The sequence below is a fragment of the Bos indicus genome, chromosome 6 (genome assembly GCF_029378745.1).
Source record: "Bos indicus isolate NIAB-ARS_2022 breed Sahiwal x Tharparkar chromosome 6, NIAB-ARS_B.indTharparkar_mat_pri_1.0, whole genome shotgun sequence".
NCBI classification, from domain to species: Eukaryota; Metazoa; Chordata; class Mammalia; order Artiodactyla; family Bovidae; genus Bos; species Bos indicus.
Window position 1 is genome coordinate 93,466,561 of NC_091765.1, and position 17,494 is coordinate 93,484,054.

At 40.0% G+C, this 17,494-nt stretch overlaps 1 protein-coding gene across 2 annotated transcripts in view; it reads left to right on the top strand.

Moving 5' to 3' along the window:
• The window catches only part of FRAS1 (Fraser extracellular matrix complex subunit 1), a 534,964-nt gene that overhangs the window by 43,073 nt on the left and 474,397 nt on the right, over positions 1-17,494 (top strand). The gene's annotated exons all lie outside the window — the stretch shown is intronic.

Below are 17,494 nucleotides of genomic sequence, written 5' to 3' on the forward strand. Positions count from 1 at the left end.
TTTGATAGGTAAGACCTGGTAACTCAACATAGTTTTAATTACATTTTTTGTGTTCATGTATTTACAGGCCGTTTACATTTCTTTTACGCATTATTTACCCCTCCAGCCCATCAGTGATGATCTTTGGATTCTCTAGTTTTAAAGAAGCTTATACCACTTGTACTTGGTCTTTCTGTGACTTACACCTGAAGACATCCTAAAAAATAAATCAAAGCTACCAACTTGTGGGCTTCAGGAACCGATCGTAGCATTAAAAGTCAGATCGCATCAGCAAAGCAGTGATGACAGAGCTGGAGGCAGAAGCTTTGAATATTTGAAAGGCCTATCCCCCTGGCTCCCCATCCCAGCTTCCTCTTCTGGGGACTCTTAGTCACCAGAAGGGGGAGGGAGACTCACCTCTCAGCAGTCATGTGAGAGTTGTTGATCCTGTGGACTTAGTTGTTGTTCTTGTTCTTTAGTTACCAAGTCATGTCCAACTCTGCAACCCCGTGGACTGTAGCTTGCCAAACTCCTCTGTTGATGAGATTTTCCAGGCAAGAGAATTGGAGTGGGTTGCCCTTTCCTCCTCCAGGGGATCTTCCCTACCCAGGGAATGAACCCATGTCTCTTGCGTCTGCTGCATTGGCAGGTGGACTCCTTACCACTGAACCACTTGGGAAGCCTATGGACTTTGTAACAAAGTGTTAACAGAAGCCATAAATTGGTTGGATCCACCTAAGAGGCCCTGCCTTTGTTTTTATCTTCTTTTGATATATTTATTTATTTATTTGGCATGCCCAGTCTTAGATCAATGGACATGAGTTTGAGCAAACTTTGGGAGATAGTGAAGGACAGGGCAGCCTGGCTTGCTGCAGTTCACGGGGTCACAAAGATTCAGACACGACTTAGTGACTGAACAGCAACAGCAACAATGGGGTCTTAGTTTTGGCATGCAAGATCTTTAGCTGCAGCATGTGGGATCTTTTTCAGTTGCAGCATGCAGATTCTTAGTGGGATGTAGTTCCCTGACCAGGGATTGAACCTGGGCCCCCTGGATTGGGAGCGCGGAGTCTTAGCTACTGGACCTCCAGGGAAGTAAGTCCCCATTGTCTCTGAATTATGGTTTGATTATATATGGACCCTTTCTTTTGATTTCTTATTACTTTCCTTTGGTGAATTCCCAGTTTTTAATTTATCTCTGACTCTGGGATACAAACTCCAGGTCATTTGAGTTCTCATTTTGTCTGCCTGGAGAACACATGTGAAATTAGCCAGGTGTCTGGGCTCCTTATAGAATATAAATCGGATCTAGCTCTTCACACTTCACTTTTTCAAAATCTACTTGAAATCAGCCATGTTGACAATGTGTAACAATTTTCAGTGAAGACCTTGACATTGCAAACTTGTGACTTAGAACCAACCAGCCCTGAAGCTGTATTTCCTTGCTCTACACATAATTGGGTATACATAGGCCAGGCAGAGTTTATGTTGTACAAGAACATAATACTCTAGCAAAATACAAACAGTGCATTTATGACCATTGCAGAAGGCAAGAGCCTTAAGGCCCAAATTGGAAAGAAGCTAATTCACTTGATGTAAAGAACATATTAAATGAACTAAACAGTTTCTAGTACAGAACTGTATGCTAATGTAGAAAGTTCTGAGCATTTATGGAATTTGAGGGCCAGCTATTGGTTCAAAACTACAGGAAGGTAAAACGGTCTTAAAATTATACTAAGTTTGAAGCTGTTTTTTTTTGAAAAAAATTTCCCCCATTTTTTTCAAAACTTACTTTACAAACTACCATGATAGATAGAGTGCAAAATTGGGCTCTGAGAGCCCAAGAGGTCTTCCTAAACTCAGTCCCTTTCTTATTTCATCCTTGAGTTAGGCTAATGCTGTTCCCGTGGCCTTCAAATCATTAACTCATCTAGGCTCAGAATCATTGAACTTATAAATCACGCTGTTCCTAAAGTATAGCTGTGTGTTGCAAGACACGATTTTCTCATTGTCATTAACAGAACAAATGCCCATAGGAGATTTTTTCCTAGAAGTCAACAACAAAACAAAGGCATTTGTCCTCTAGTTGATATAAAGGTTGTCATTGCATAGAATGGTCTCTCTTATCCTTTTGTACATTAACTGAGCATAATTTTCAAATGTAAAACCTCCAAAAGGAGCATAATTCTGGAAATGACAAGATTATAATTATGTGAAGCATAAAAGATAAATTTGTGGTTTATAAATCATGGATATTAATATTCAGCAGGAGCCTAATTCACAGCAAAACTTGAAATAACTACATTGTTAAAAATAATTGAATTGGGGTGTTAGAAGAAATTTTAGCAGTTAAAGATTATTTTTGTGGGGAAGGTTTTGGACCATCTGGGCTTTAAATTTGCATATAGGTGGGGCTGTTTGCATTGCTCTTCAAAACAGTGGCATACGTTTTAATTAATTTAGCTTAATTTTTTTCATCCCTACTATGTGTCCCTTATCCCTCTAATATGTCACAAATGCTTGGTTGTTTAACTTTCATTTATTTCTGAATTTCTCTTTCCTGCTCTTTATACTGCCATGGATCTTGGTTCATGCCAGCATTAATTTTTTTTTTGGGGGGTATAGTTGTTTTACAATGATGTGTTGGTTTCTGCCATACAACAAAGTGAATCAGCTATATGTGTATGTATATATGTCTCTTCCCTCTTGGGCCTCCCTCCCACCCCCATCCTTCCCACCCCTTCTTGGTCAAGTTTGAGCTTAATTTCTACAGGGCCCTCGGACATGTACATGTTACCCTCCAGACCTGTGCCCTTCAGATCCGTTTGATACTGCATCAAGAGATACCTAGTTGATGGGTGAATCTCATGTTTCTCTTCTGCTTAAAACTCCTCAGTGCCATGCCAGTATCTACAGAGTTGGAATTTACTGTGCTGTGAAGGGCCCTGGTGGCTCTGGGTAGAGTGAATGAGTCAAAATATACTTTACTCCTGAGTAATGCTGGACTTTTCCAGCACTTGATTGTGGCTAATTTTCAAAAGGGAAAACAGATTCACTGCTTCTCAAACAGATTTAGTTTTAAAAATCATACATGCTTTGGTTCTGGGAGCTGAAACCTGGATGCCTCAGAGGGAAGCACTTCCCTGACTAGTATTTTTGGAGCTTTCAGTTCTTCTTATTTTCTCACTGGTTTGGTGGAAAGAAGTGTGGAATGGTGGGAAAAAGGGACTTCAGGATGCTCTTGACCATATCCTGCTCTGCTTTCTTATGTGGTAATTTTACCCTTTTTTCAGTGGTTATTTACTTAGCCGGTGTGCCCCTCAGGCTCCTGTTCTGTAGGATGGATTATCATGAGGACTAGCACATGGTGGGTGCTTCATCAGTGGCGGTGGTACTGTTCTTTGGGGTCTTTGGTGGACCTGCGGGGAGGTGGGTTTGAAGGAACTTACAGTGTTATTCCTTGCACCTGTGTCACATTGGATGCATTTATAGATCACAGATTAAGAGAGATTTAAAGCCTTGAGAGTAACTCCGGTAGTTCCACACAGAGCTAGCCGAGGCTCTGTCCTGTGTGTGTATACAGCCCAGGCGGTCTGTGTGCGTGGAGTGGGAGTTGCAAATCTCAGAAGGGTTGTTACAGTGAGTGATGACGTGAGAAAGAGAAAACTCATCTGGCTTTAACCTGTGCTTCTTGTGTAGCTTGGTGTCAATGAAAAATCACAATGAGGCACACATAATTTTCCTTCAGTGACCCCTTATTTTGACTACATTGGTTCACCCCAGGAAAATTCCAAACCCAAGCCTGTGGTCGTATTCCTGTCTTGATTCAGTTCTGTTCAGTTCAGTCGCTCATTCGTGTCCGACTCTTTGCGACCCCATGAATCGCAGCACGCCAGGCCTCGCTGTCCATCACCAACTCCTGGAGTTCACCCAGACTCACGTCCATCGAGTCAGTGATGCCATCCAGCCATCTCATCCTCTGTCGTCCCCTTCTCCTCCTGCCCCCCATCCCTCCCAGCATCAGAGTCTTTTCCAATGAGTCAACTCTTTGCATGTGGTGGCCAGAGTACTGGAGTTTCAGCTTTAGCATCATTCCTTCCAAAGAAATCACAGGGCTGACCTCCTTCAGAATGGACTGGTTGGATCTCCTTGCAGTCCAAGGGACTCTCAAGAGTCTTCTGCAACACCATAGTTCAAAAGCATCAATTCTTCGGCACTCAGCCTTCTTCACAGTCCAACTCTCACATCCATACATGACCACAGGAAAAACCATAACCTTGACTAGACGGACCTTTGTTGGCAAAGTGATGTCTCTGCTTTTGAATATGCTATCTAGGTTGGTCATAACTTTCCTTCCAAGGAGCAAGTGTCTTTTAATTTCATGGCTGCAGTCACCACCTGCAGTGATTTTGGAGCCCCAAAAAATAAAGTCTGACACTGTTTCTACTGTTTCCCCATCTATTTCCCATGAAGTGATGGGACCGGATGCCATGATCTTCGTTTTCTGAATGTTGAGCTTTAAGCCAACTTTTTCACTCTCCACTTTCACTTTCATCAAGAGACTTTTGAGTTCCTCTTCACTTTCTGCCATAAGGGTGGTGTCATCTGCATATCTGAGATTATTGATATTTCTCACGGCAATCTTGATTCCAGCTTGTGTTTCTTCCAGTCCAGTGTTTCTCATGATGTGCTCTGCATATAAGTTAAATAAGCAGGGTGACAATATACAGCCTTGACGTACTCCTTTTCCTATTTGGAACCAGTCTGATGTTCCATGTCCAGTTCTAACTGTTGCTTCCGGACCTGCATGTAGGTTTCTCAAGAGGCAGGTCAGGTGGTCTGGTATTCCCATCTCTTTCAGAATTTTCCACAGTTTATTGTTATCCACACAGTCAAAGGCTTTGGCATAGTCAATAAAGCAGAAATAGATGTTTTTCTGGAGCTCTCTTGCTTTTTCCATGATCCAGCGGATGTTGGCAATTTGATCTCTGGTTCCTCTGCCTTTTCTAAAACCAGCTTGAACATCAGGAAGTTCACGGTTCATGTATTGCTGAAGCCTGGCTTGGAGAATTTTGAGCATTACTTTACTAGCATGTGAGATGAGTGCAATTGTGTGGTAGTTTGAGCATTCTTTGGCATTGCCTTTCTTCGGGATCGGAATGAAAGCTGACCTTTTCCAGTCCTGTGGCCACTGCTGAGTTTTCCAAATGTGCTGGCATATTGAGTGCAGCACTTTCACAGCATCATCTTTGAGGATTTGAAATAGTTCAACTGGAATGCCATCACCTCCACTAGCTTTGTTCATAGTGACGCTTTCTAAGGCCCACTGGCCTTCACATTCCAGGATGTCTGGCTCTAGGTGAGTGATCACACCATCGTGATTATCTGGGTCATGATCTTTTTTGTACAGTTCTTCTGTGTATTCTTGCCACCTCTTTTTAATATCTTCTGCTTCTGTTAGGTCCATACCATTTTTGTCCTTTATTGAGCCTATCTTTGCATGAAACGTTCCCTTGCTATCTCTAATTTTCTTTTTTTCCCCTAAGTTTCTTGAAGAGATCTCTAGTCTTTCCCATTCTGTTGTTTTCCTCTATTTCTTTGCATTGATCGCTGAGGAAGGCTTTCTTATCTCTTCTTGCTGTTCTTTGGAACTCTGAATCAAATGGGTATATCTTTCCTTTTCTCCTTTGCTTTTCACTTCTCTTCTTTTCACAGCTATTTGTAAGGCCTCCCCAGACAGCCATTTTGCTTTTTTACATTTCTTTTCCATGGGGATGGTCTTGATCCCTGTCTCCTGTACAATGTCACAAAACTCATTCCATAGTTCATCAGGCACTCTGTCTATCAGATCTAGGCCCTTAAATCTATTTCTCACTTCCACTATATAATCATAAGGGATTTGATTTAGGTCATACCTCAATGGTCTAGTGGTTTTCCCTACTTATTCAGGAGCAGCCAAAAGGAGGGAGCCACTCTCAAAAATAATAATAATAATAATAATAATAATAATTAGGTATGTATTGAGAAGCTTTCAAGATATGATAAAGTTACTCTAAAATGGAAAAGTACCACAAGTACCAGCTTAAAACTCAAATGCCTGTGCAGGAGCCATGAAAACAAATAAACATTTAAGTAATGGAAGGGAGTTAACCAGGGTTTCTAGGGGTAAGATAGAAAATGCTAAGTGTAAATCGAAGTGAATGTCTATTTTTGCAGCTGTTATGACTGGGGCATGTTGCTTATATTGGGAAAGAAGAACAGTATTCATACCACTATGACAACTGATTATATTTAATATCTATTCCCATAAAAGCCTTATTAAGATTTTCAGAAGAGCCAAAGATTAAGTTACCAGGATTAAAATTATTTTTGTCTGAATAAATTAAATCAAGAATAGCAGGTATTTAAAATGTGAACTACCAGATCTGATGTATCTGGCCAGATGCTCTCCAAATTTTTATTTTATTTTTTTATAAAGAACCATCTGCTCTAAGTGGAGGTGCCTATTAACTTTTCTAGTAGAAAAAGAAATTTGCATCTGAAGACACAAAGTCAGTGAATTGTGAAAGAACACAGTTATGAAGACAAAATTAAAAAATCCTCTGACACCCCAAGGACCAATTTAAAAGAGTTCTATTTAGAGAAATTCTTTTTGTGAAGCATCTATTTTCAGTTATTTCTGTTAAGGTTGCTATAAGCAGCAGTCTTAGGTTTTAACAGATGCTGTATGATGTCGTAGGTAATGAGGGTGGGCTTTGCCTAACAGGTCATCTGTTTATGGAGCCGACTCTCCTGTCCTTTACCCCAGCCTTAGTCTTGATGGCCAGTCTGCGATGGCACAGCAGGCTATCTGAAAGTCATCATGCAGTTAGAAACACAACATCAATGTGAAAGGAATAGGTAAAATTTTATATGTCACTTAGTGGGTTTTTGTGACTATTAAAGTGAAATTAGGAAAGCCTACAGCGCTCCATCTTTATATTATCCATATCTTTCCAAAGCACTTTGGGTCACACAACATCTCTCATGTTAGGGAAAAGATGAAAAGTGCGATCAGTGGATTTTGGATAATTCTCTCAAAATGAAAATGATGACAAGTGTTCCAGTTTACTTATTTGGGTTGTTTGAGGTAGCAGAGATTTTTCCTGAAGTGAATTCAAGCCACGTGCAATATTCTTTTCTTCCCCTATTTGGATTCAATATACGTTTGAATCGTTAGCTTAAAAAGCTTTAAAATTGGAATTTTTCTGACTTTTATCTATAATAGAATCTTAATAATGTGGAGTGTTCTAATGAGAACTGTGTGATAGGAACTCTCCTTTTTCGGTGGAAATTTTGCTGAGTTGAAATTTGACGTTGCATTAAGAAAAAATGTGTAATTAATTATCACATGTGCTGTGCTGTGCTTAGTTGCTCAGTCGTGTCTGACTCTTCGCGACCCCATGGACTATAGCCCGCTGGGCTCTTCTGTCCATGGGGATTCTCCAGGCAAGAATATTGGAGTGGGTTGCCATGCCCTCCTCCAGGAATTATTGCATAATCATTGCTTAACCTACTAAAACAGATTGTTTTCAAGCCTATTAATGGAACCTATTTATGTACTGTCAGTTGAGTATCTGATTCAGTTATAAAGTGCCACTTAGGAGTGTCAATTCTGGAGCCAGCTGATCTAAGTTCAGATTTGGATTCTTTTATTTAGCAGCTGTTGGTCCTTGAGCAAGTTACAGAATCCCTATGTTTTGATTTCCTCATCTGTACAATGGGATTATAATAGTATTCAACACATGGGGCAGTTGTGGGGGATCCAACAGTTTCATATATTTAATACAGTGTTTGATACAGAATAAGCACTCAGTAGGTTATTATTTGGTAGTCTCCTGGGAGTTAACATATGGACCCAGAAGAAATGAAACTGAGTTGAAAATATATTATAGCCAAAATAGTCACTAATTCTTAAAGCAACTACGCTCCAATTAAAGAAAAACCAGAATATTCACTAATTCTTTTTGAAGACGCTACTTATTCTTTAAATGAATATTAGTATGTTTTTTATTTATTGTGTTAGCTGCTCAGTCATGTCTGGCTCTTTGCGACTCCACAGACTGTAGCCTGCCAGGCTCCACTGTCCATAGGATTCTCCAGGCAAGAATACTGGAGTGGGTTGCCATGCCCTTCTATAAGGGGATCTTCCCGACCCAGGGACCAAGCCTGGCTCTCCTGAACTGCAGGCAGATTCTTTACCATCTGAGCCACCAATGATTTTTATTTATCAATTAACATTAAATTACAGACAAGATCAAGCAATAGAAGATATTATTCTTAATTTTATTCATATTTGCAAATTAAAAACTTTGTGACCAAATTCCTGATATGACCAAATTCTCGAAATCTTCCTGAGGTATTTTTGAAAAAACACAATAAATAACACCTTTATGTAACATTTACCTTTATTTGAATGGTTTGTCTCCCATATGAAACTGGCAATAATTAATTTTCACAGTGAAAACACAGTTACTAGTCTCTTTAATGATTTCACATATCAAAGAGGTCCCTGTATTGATTATTGGTAGATATTGCTTGTAGTCTATAGTTGATACAAGCCATGAATAGTTTATTTATATGTCTGTGTCATTAACTTTTGGACGCAAACATGGATGTGAATAGCTCGTGAAAATGAGGGAGGAGGGACAAAGGTATAAGTGCCAATTTATCTAAAAACATTTCATTAACACTTGCAATTCATTTGGGTTTAGTGTAAATTCAGGGTCTGGCGTTGAATAATGTTCTTATTGGTTGTTTAGGTTTAGGCAAATGGCAGCTTCTCCATGTCTCAGTTTTGTCATTTTGAAAATGGACATGAGATTATGTACCTACTTCACAGGGTGCTTGTAAAGCCTATGTAATACCACTAACAATTGTAACTGCAATTTACTATGTACTTACATGGTAGACATTGTATTAAGTGCTTTACATGCAGCCCTCGTGATTAATCTTCTCCAAAGCGCTATGAGACAGCTACAGTCATCATTTCCATTTTATGGAAAAACAGACATAGAGAAAATAGGGAACTTTTTCAAGGCTTCACTGAAAATGGTAGAGCCGAGACTAAGACACCAAGGCCTGTCTGCTTTGCCTCTTATAAAACTTCCAGAGTTTTTTTCCTCTTATAAAACTGGGAAAGTTTAGTGGCTACAATTCAGCATTTAAAGCATTAGACACAGGTAGATGCAAAACTATTATATATAGGATATCAAACAGCAAAGTCCTACTGTATGGGATGGGAAACAATATTCAGTGTCCTGTGATAAGCCATAATGGTTTGTATGGTTTAGCCGTGTCTGACATTTTGCGACCCCATGGACTGTAGCCTGCCAGACCCTTCCATTGCCATTTCCTTCTCCAGGGGATCTTCTGGACCCAAGCACTGAATCCTTGTCTCCTGCATTGGAAGGTGGATTCTTTACCCTTGAACCACCAGGAAAGCCCAACCATAATGGAAAAGAAACAAAAAAGAAAGTGTATATATGTTTAACTGAATCACTTTGCTGTAGAACAGAAATAAACACAGCACTATAAATCAACTATGATAAAATTTTTTAAAAAAAGAATATGTGCATTTTCATAGAGTGATTTAGTAATCTACTTATTATCAAGAGCACCATTTTGAAAAATAACAGAATTGTAAGGCAACTATGGAGAGGCTTCTAGATAATAAACTATTGCTAGAATTACCCAGTTTCTTTGAGGGTAATACTTGCTGTCTGCTTGATACCATTGTCCATTTGAGAAGCAAAGTATCTGTGAACTTGCTAGAATTTTCCATAAAGTTTACTAAAATTAAGTTCTGAATTTAGGGGTTTTGCTTAGTTTAGTTTTTTAGTTACACATATGCCAGCTTAACCTGTGAAGTCAGCCAGAATGAAGTTAGCTCTCAGCCTGTGTTCAAACTGGAGCGGTCCTCTTCCTGTGAGCGGCCCCTTCACCAGGAAATGTCTTCAAAATTCACAATTGTAAAAGCAATGAACTATCTGTAAGTAAAGAAATGTTTAAAACCCATCTAATTGACCAGAAAGATCTTTATTTTGAATGTAAAAATTTCAAAACTTTTTCAAGAGAAGAAATTCTATTCTGATGCTGTTAGATCCTGCTTGGTTAGGTTTTGTTCAAACAATGAAAGCCGCTTTGTAGGTGGGGGCTGGGGAAGACTATTTCCTGATGTCTACTAAATTGATAATAAACTAAATAAACTAAGGAGTTTATTTTTAATTTGCTTATTTGGAATTTAGAGCTTATTTCTCCCACAAAATAGTTTACAAAATCTGGTTGGGTCTATTTAAGGCTTGGTGAAGTCTCACTATTATATTATCTTGGTTTTGAGCTTAAGAGTAGAGAGAGGACTAATAGGGGCTGATTTGTGTCCTCCTAAATTCATATGTTGAATTTGTAATCTTTGGTACCTCATAATACAACTGTACTTGGACATAGGGCCTTTAAAGAGGTTATCAAGGTAAAATAAAGTCATTCGAGCAGACCTTAATCTGAAATATCTGATGTCTTTATGAGAAGAGGCGATCAGAACACTGACATACACACACACTGGGGAGACTGCGAGAGGATCCTGGAAAAAGATAACCATCTGAAAACCGGCCCTGCCGACACCTTGATCTCCTGACTTCTACTCTCCAAAATCTGTTGTTTAAGCCACACACCTTGTGATACTCTGATGGCAGCCCTGCCGACTGAGACAGGCACCGTGTGGTGTGAGGAGAGTAGCCTTGGCTATAGACTGAAAATGCAAAGACAGGAGTTAGCCTGTAGTCCTCTTTTACTTTTTGTTCTGTTTCCCTGCCTTTCCCATTGTCTTCTTGCCATTCTGCATTCCTCTAGTATAATCCTCTTCTTCAATGTGCTGGGTCAGCATGGATCTTGATTCTCTCCAAAGTGCTCCCTTTGCTCCAGATAAAGTTAGGAATAAAGAAATAAGAGATGTTAGTGGTTTTAACCACACATACTAGAATGTGAGTGCCCGCCGGCCCTTAATTCCCTAAGTATGTGTGCCATGAGGGCATGGACTTTGTTTAGTGGCCAACATATTCCTATAGCCAAGAATAGCATCTGACATGTGGTAATTATTTCCCATTATATTCTTGAATAAAGGTCTTATTTTTAAAAACTAGAGTCAAACTCAAATGAATCTCTTAATATAGGAATTGTAGACTATTTATGGGCTTCCCTTGTGGCTCAGCTGGTAAAAAATCTGCCTGCAATGCGGGAGACCTGGGTTCGATCCCTGGGTTGGGAAGATCCCCTGGAGAAGGGGAAGGCTACCCCACTCCAGTATTCTGGCCTGGAGAATTCCATGAACTGTATAGTCCATGGGGTGGCAAAGAGTCGGACACGACTGAGTGACTATCACTTTCTTTCTTTCAGACTGTTTATAAGCAAGTAGACTGCTTAAAGGCCTTCTAGAATGTGGTTCCTTGTTTGTGGTAGTGGTTGTTGTTGGGAGGAACAGTAACAGTAGCCCCCTAAGTGAATGCACACTCCTAGGATCACTATGTTTTGTTTTTTTTTTACATTTCCTCTCTTTCTAATTCAGTACGCATAGATCTTTAAAAAATCTTCTCATTGCTTTTGCTTATAAGGGCTCCGCTGGTACTGCGGGCCAGATGTCAGCTTTTGGGACTGAAAGAGGCATGGGGCAATGAAGGAAGAGACCTTGGTGCATCAGGGTCATTTGAAAGTGGAAGGTGACATCAGAAAGTTATTTTTTTACTTCATCAGGTGTCATGTGATACCTGAAAGGGGTTGGTGTGAAACGTGGAATAAGGATAAGTCAACTTGGAATGCTTCTGTAACTGACCCTTTGAGACAGCAACAATGGCTGTGATGGGTATTTTTAGCAAATGACAGCAGGCTCTGAGCACTTCTGTCTGTGCCCTGGTTCCAGCCCCCTCCTCCACTTGTGAAATCCTTGGGGCTAAGTTTTTGAAGGATGGAGGTGAAGGGGCACATTAGATAGGAGGTAAATTAAAATTGTATTTATTGATTCAAATAACACTTAGCACTTACTATGTTCCAGGCACCGTTCCAAGTGGTTTATACATATTCGTTTACTTAATCTTTATAATAACCCTAGGCGAAGACTCTGGCAGGAGAGGTTTTCACTCTAGATCACAAGTGAGAACACAGTTGGGGGAGATTCGTTCCCAGGCTGTGTGATCCTGCAGTGTGAGCTTTTTCATGAAGGAACTGATAGCAGCTAGGTGCTTTGTGGAGTATCAGGGAAGACAGAGAACGCCAGGTTTGGGAGAGAGATGTTGGATATAATGGTGGCACAGCTAGGGGAGAAATGACGGAAATAGCTTATTATCATATTGAATTGATCTCTAATTCATCCCGTTTTGTATACGTCTTCCTTCTCCATTGTGGTCATGTTAACGCTGTAGTCACCTCTGAGGGAGCTGGGTTTCTTGAGGCACTAGAAAGGGAATATCCCAAGAAGGAAGTAACTTCTGGAAGCTGGAGGGGAGAGAGGCAGCCCAGGAAAGAAACTGGTGTTGCGATGGGTAGGGCAGGCTTTGGGTCATGACGCAGCCCTAGACATGATGTTGACTCTGTATATTTTTTAACAAATGGAAGTGGTGTTAGATTTCTACTTTTAAGGTTGTGAAGATATAACAAGAAATAGAGCATGGACCTTAAAACTGGAAAGGCAGCAAGCTCAACAAATCCAGTAGTTTTCATTTATTTTGTAACTCATTTTTTTTTTCCCAAATGAAGGTAAGCAAGTCAAACATAGTCATTCTGTTTCAAGTAAGAGTGACCCACTTGGCTTGCCCCCTGTCTGCCTGTGCCTGTGTCTTTGAGGGTACTCCAAGCCTTCTTCAGGGAATAGCTTCAAAGTATAGTTTGAAAACTACTTCTCTAAATCAACTTCTATTCTGAATATGGGAAAATTTTGGCCAAGAGACATTCAGTGTCTTTCCAGCAGTTGTTCCGTGACATTTTCACTCTCTGAGGGTTGTGTCCCCATTAGGAAAACCATCTCTCCATGAAACATTTTGAAAAATTAAAAGTTCATATCAAAGTAAGCATTTTAATAATACCTATCATTTATTGAATACTTGCAATGCTTTTTCAGGTGTGCAAGGACAGATTCACAAGTGTGTGACCTGTGCACTATCACAAGTTCCACATTCAGAAGGGCTCCACACTTGGTTTTATGCTCTGCTGTTGCCATCTTGAAAATTATAGTAGTTTTTGAGCGTGTTTTCATTTTGCACCAGACCACACAGATTATGTAGCTGATCCTTGCTCCTGATATGTGTATACCTCATTTACCCTAATACTCCAGTCATACTCAAGTGTGGATATTAGTATCCCTGTTGCACAATTAAGGGCATTGAGGCAAAGATTGTTTCCTGAAGATCACATGCTTTGTGAAGGGGCAGAATGGGAAATGTAGTCAAGAATTGTTGGCTTTAAAGCCCATTGTCTTTACACCTTAGGTTAGTGTTAGTCTAAAGCAAGACTGTGCTGGAGAAGGGAAAGGATACTAGTGCTAAGTCTTTGTTTGAAGATATGTAGGAGCTGCCGAAATGCTTAGCTTGGCTACAGGAGCCATTTAATATGGATAATCATCCTTTAATTTTTAAACATGGTTAACTTGATAGTTTAAAAGCATAGATTATTATAAGACTGATTTATATAGGACCATTACTCCATAGAGCTGGTGGCTGACTCAACAAGTGTGATTTTGTTTCTTTACAAAAGGAGAAGCTGAGAAACATTTATGAAAGAACATGTTTTAGTTTAGCTGTGAACTGCAGGCAACTTTAGGATCTAGAACTCCCTTGTGCTTGCTTTTGCTACAACATTCAGTCCTTGTGGTTTTTTTTTTTCTTTTTTTTATGTCTTCCACATACAGACATGAGACAATATAGTGGTTTTGAATTGTTTTGATGAGAAAGTTGTAGGAGTAAAAAATAAATTAGTTGGTATTCCTGTGTTTACATCTGGAATAACCTAAAACTATGCTTAGTCTCCTTTTCCTCTGAAATTTCAAAGTGAGAGTGTAATTTTTAACATGTTTCATCCAAAGCATTGGTGAATTTTTTTTTATCAGTACCTAGGCTAGAAAACTGGAATTTTCTGTCTAAAGAAAATTCTTGACTGAGAATTTCTGGTTCTGATATTCTTGGACAACATTATGGCTCAAGTTGTAATAATAATACAAATAATTTATATTTATATAGTGCTTTTAGTCCATAATGTGTTTTCACATTCGTTATAGGAAAAAGGATAAGACAGCTGAATGGAGGAAAGAAAGAACATTGACCTGATATTCTAACAGAACATGAAGAACACTAAATGAGAGTTCTAGAACAGGAGCGAAGCTGCATACATAGAGGCAGGGCCCTAAATAGAATTCAGGTGTGTGGTTGCTTGCTCTGCTACTGTCTTTTTGGTTTGCTTCACTCATTCAGCAAATAGTCATTGAATCTCAAAATACCAAGCAAAATCCACTCCCTTTTAATACCTCGAATGATACTGTAGTGACTATCAAGACCTAACATTGCACATTTATATCAGTATCATTTTTTAATTTGAATGGCACTTCTAAAATGTTCTGATCAATTGAACTTCTTTGATCAAGGTTGAAAATGGTGATTTTCAAAAGAAAAAAAAAATTAGAACACTTTTTTTTTTCCCTTTTCTGAACTGTTGAGCATACTTTCTTAGATACTTCCCAGAAAAGAAACCATTTCCAGAGGACCTCCAGCAGCACTTTTACAGAGGAAACAGCACAGAATGCATCCCTATCACTACTCCTCACCTAAGTCCTTGAAAACTCAATCAGTGAAGTTCATGCCCAGAATCTGTCAGACCCGTTGTAACCAGAGAGTGTTAATGGCTCAATTTTTTAGTTATCAAAATGTCACTTCACATGAAATGAATGAACCCTAAGTACCCATATGCTAATTGGATTTATTCCGTACATGTTGGCTGTTATCATTTTCACGCTGAGTATGAACTTTACTGAACGACTACAAATTCCCCTCAATTCCCCAAGTTAGGATGGCATTGGGTACCACCTTCACAGAGGTATTTTAACTTCTAGCTGAACAGTGTAGATCAGGTACAAGCTGCAAATTGGACAAGAGATTGAGTGGGGAAAAGGTATTTAAAAAAAAACACAACTGAGTTAAGCTGTGTAAACTAAATAGATGAAGTCATGAGGACTATATATTTTTTTAGTTTTTATTTATTTATTTATGGCTGTGTGGGCTTTGGCTAGTCGCAGTGCATAGGGTTCTCATTGTTGTGGTTTCTCTTATTGTTGCAGCTCATGGGCTCTAGAGCATGGGCTCAGTGGTTGTGGCACAGGGGGGGCTTAGTTCTCCCAAGATGTGGGATCTTCCTGGAGCAGGGATCGAACTCATGTCCCTTGTATTGGCAGGCAGATTCTTAACCACTGGACCATCAGGGAAGTCCAGTGTGGACTATTATAAAGATTTTATTAACTTGAGATTGAAATTAACACATTACTATAGATTTCTCTCAGGCAGACATATCTAAATGTATTGCCTCATAATGAGTACACTCACCCCTCTTTAGGCTCTGAGGGGTGGGGACACAAGAGAGAAAGTTTCACCCAAAGGAAAAGCAAGCGCAAAAGTAGAACACTGAGTGATTCTCCTATTCTTTAAACCAAAGTGAAAACGTATCTAAATTTGAAGTGACTACCCACCACCGCCACCATGGCTCAGAGTGTAGAGAATCTGCCTGTGATGTGGGAGACGTGGGTTAAATCTCTGGATTGGGAAGATCCCCTGGAGTCGGAAATGGCAACCCACTTCAGTACTCTTGCCTGGAAAGTTCCATGGACAGAGGAGCCTGGCGAGCTATATAGTCCATGGGTTGCAAAGAGTATGGACACAGCTGAGTGACTTTCACTTTCACACACCATCACCACCATAGAATAACAAAACACTCTTAGAGACGGTGGTGTGTGTGTGTGCATGGGGGGTGGCTTTATCTTCTGCATGTGAAATATGCCAGTACCCACCTCTGCTTATTCTGGAGCCCAAAAAGAGGCAGGGGAAGCTGCTTGCTGCTTCTTAATGAACAGGTTTTTCTGCTTCTCCCTTTAAGACTTAGGCAAATAAGAGTACCTTGGGTTCAGGGACTTCAGAAGTAGCTACAGGGAAGCTCTGAGGAAAGCCAACTGAAGCCAGCCTGTAAGTCATGAAAGGACCAGTATTTAGACTTTTTTTTTTGGCTGTGCTGAGTCTTAGTTGTGGTTGGCAGGATCTTTAGTTGCAGCATGTGGGGTATAGTTTCTTAACCAGGGATTGAACCTGGAACCTCTGCATTGTGGGTGTGGAGTCTTAGCCACTGAACCACCAGGGAAGTCCCTTAGACTTTCTACATTATCTCTAGGAGTCACTCACTCTTGGATACTGGGTGGTATTGGAAGAAGACATTCACTAAACAATTTAAATTGTTAAATAAAACATTTGGCATTGTTAGTCATTTTTTGTCAGTACTTTAGTATGCCCAAGAGTCTCAAATGCAAGTGTTTCAGTTCTCTCTTGCCTTCGGAGAGGCCATGATAGGCAGGTGGCCTTATAGGTCTACGTGTGTAGATTATGACTGTTTCTTACAGATCTTCTCCTCCTGGGGATGGAGTGGAGATGGGGGGTTGGGGACAGAATAGATTGCTGGGCTGGGTGAGGGATATCCATTTATGAAAAGTGGTATTTTACAGTTCTTCACCTTAGCCTTGTAGATCAGTCATGCTGATGGGAGGAGCTAAGCTCTGTGCCCAGCGGCCAGATTGCAGCCCCTGCACCTTCCTGCCCCCAGCATTTGATGGGATCAGCTGGAGCGGAACACCTACTTGTGGGCAGCAGCTTCCTCCACGCTCAGAGCTCATTTAGCTCAGTGCCCTCAGCTAGCACAACATCCTCTATTGCTATGGAACCGTGACTGTGTTTTTATTCACTATTTTACTCCAGTTTCCTCCAGGAATGGTTGTGACAACTTTGACATTAAACACAAGGTGGAAATCAGATGTTGAGGAATAAATCAGAACAGAGAGCCCTTGAGAGGCTGCTGAGCCAAGATAGCACCACACTCACCACACTTGTCTTGGTCACTATGATCTTAACATGCTTGCTCCATAATGTCAACAACGATTTGCAGAATATTTAGTATAAATCTATCAAGGGCAAGAGAAAGTGAAAAGGATGGAAACACAGCCTTGGCAGACATATAGAGAAGACAGAAATTCGATGCTACCCACCAGATTCTTCCTCTTTTGAACAATTATGGTGTGTACACAATTGGTCTTATCTGTAATACATGCAGATCACTATCTTCTTTTTAAATTCTTTTTTTTATTGAGGTGTAATCGATTTAAAATATTAGTTTAAGGTATACGGCATAGTGATAACAAATTTCTGTAGATTATATTCCACTTAAAGTTATTGTAAACATTGACAGTATT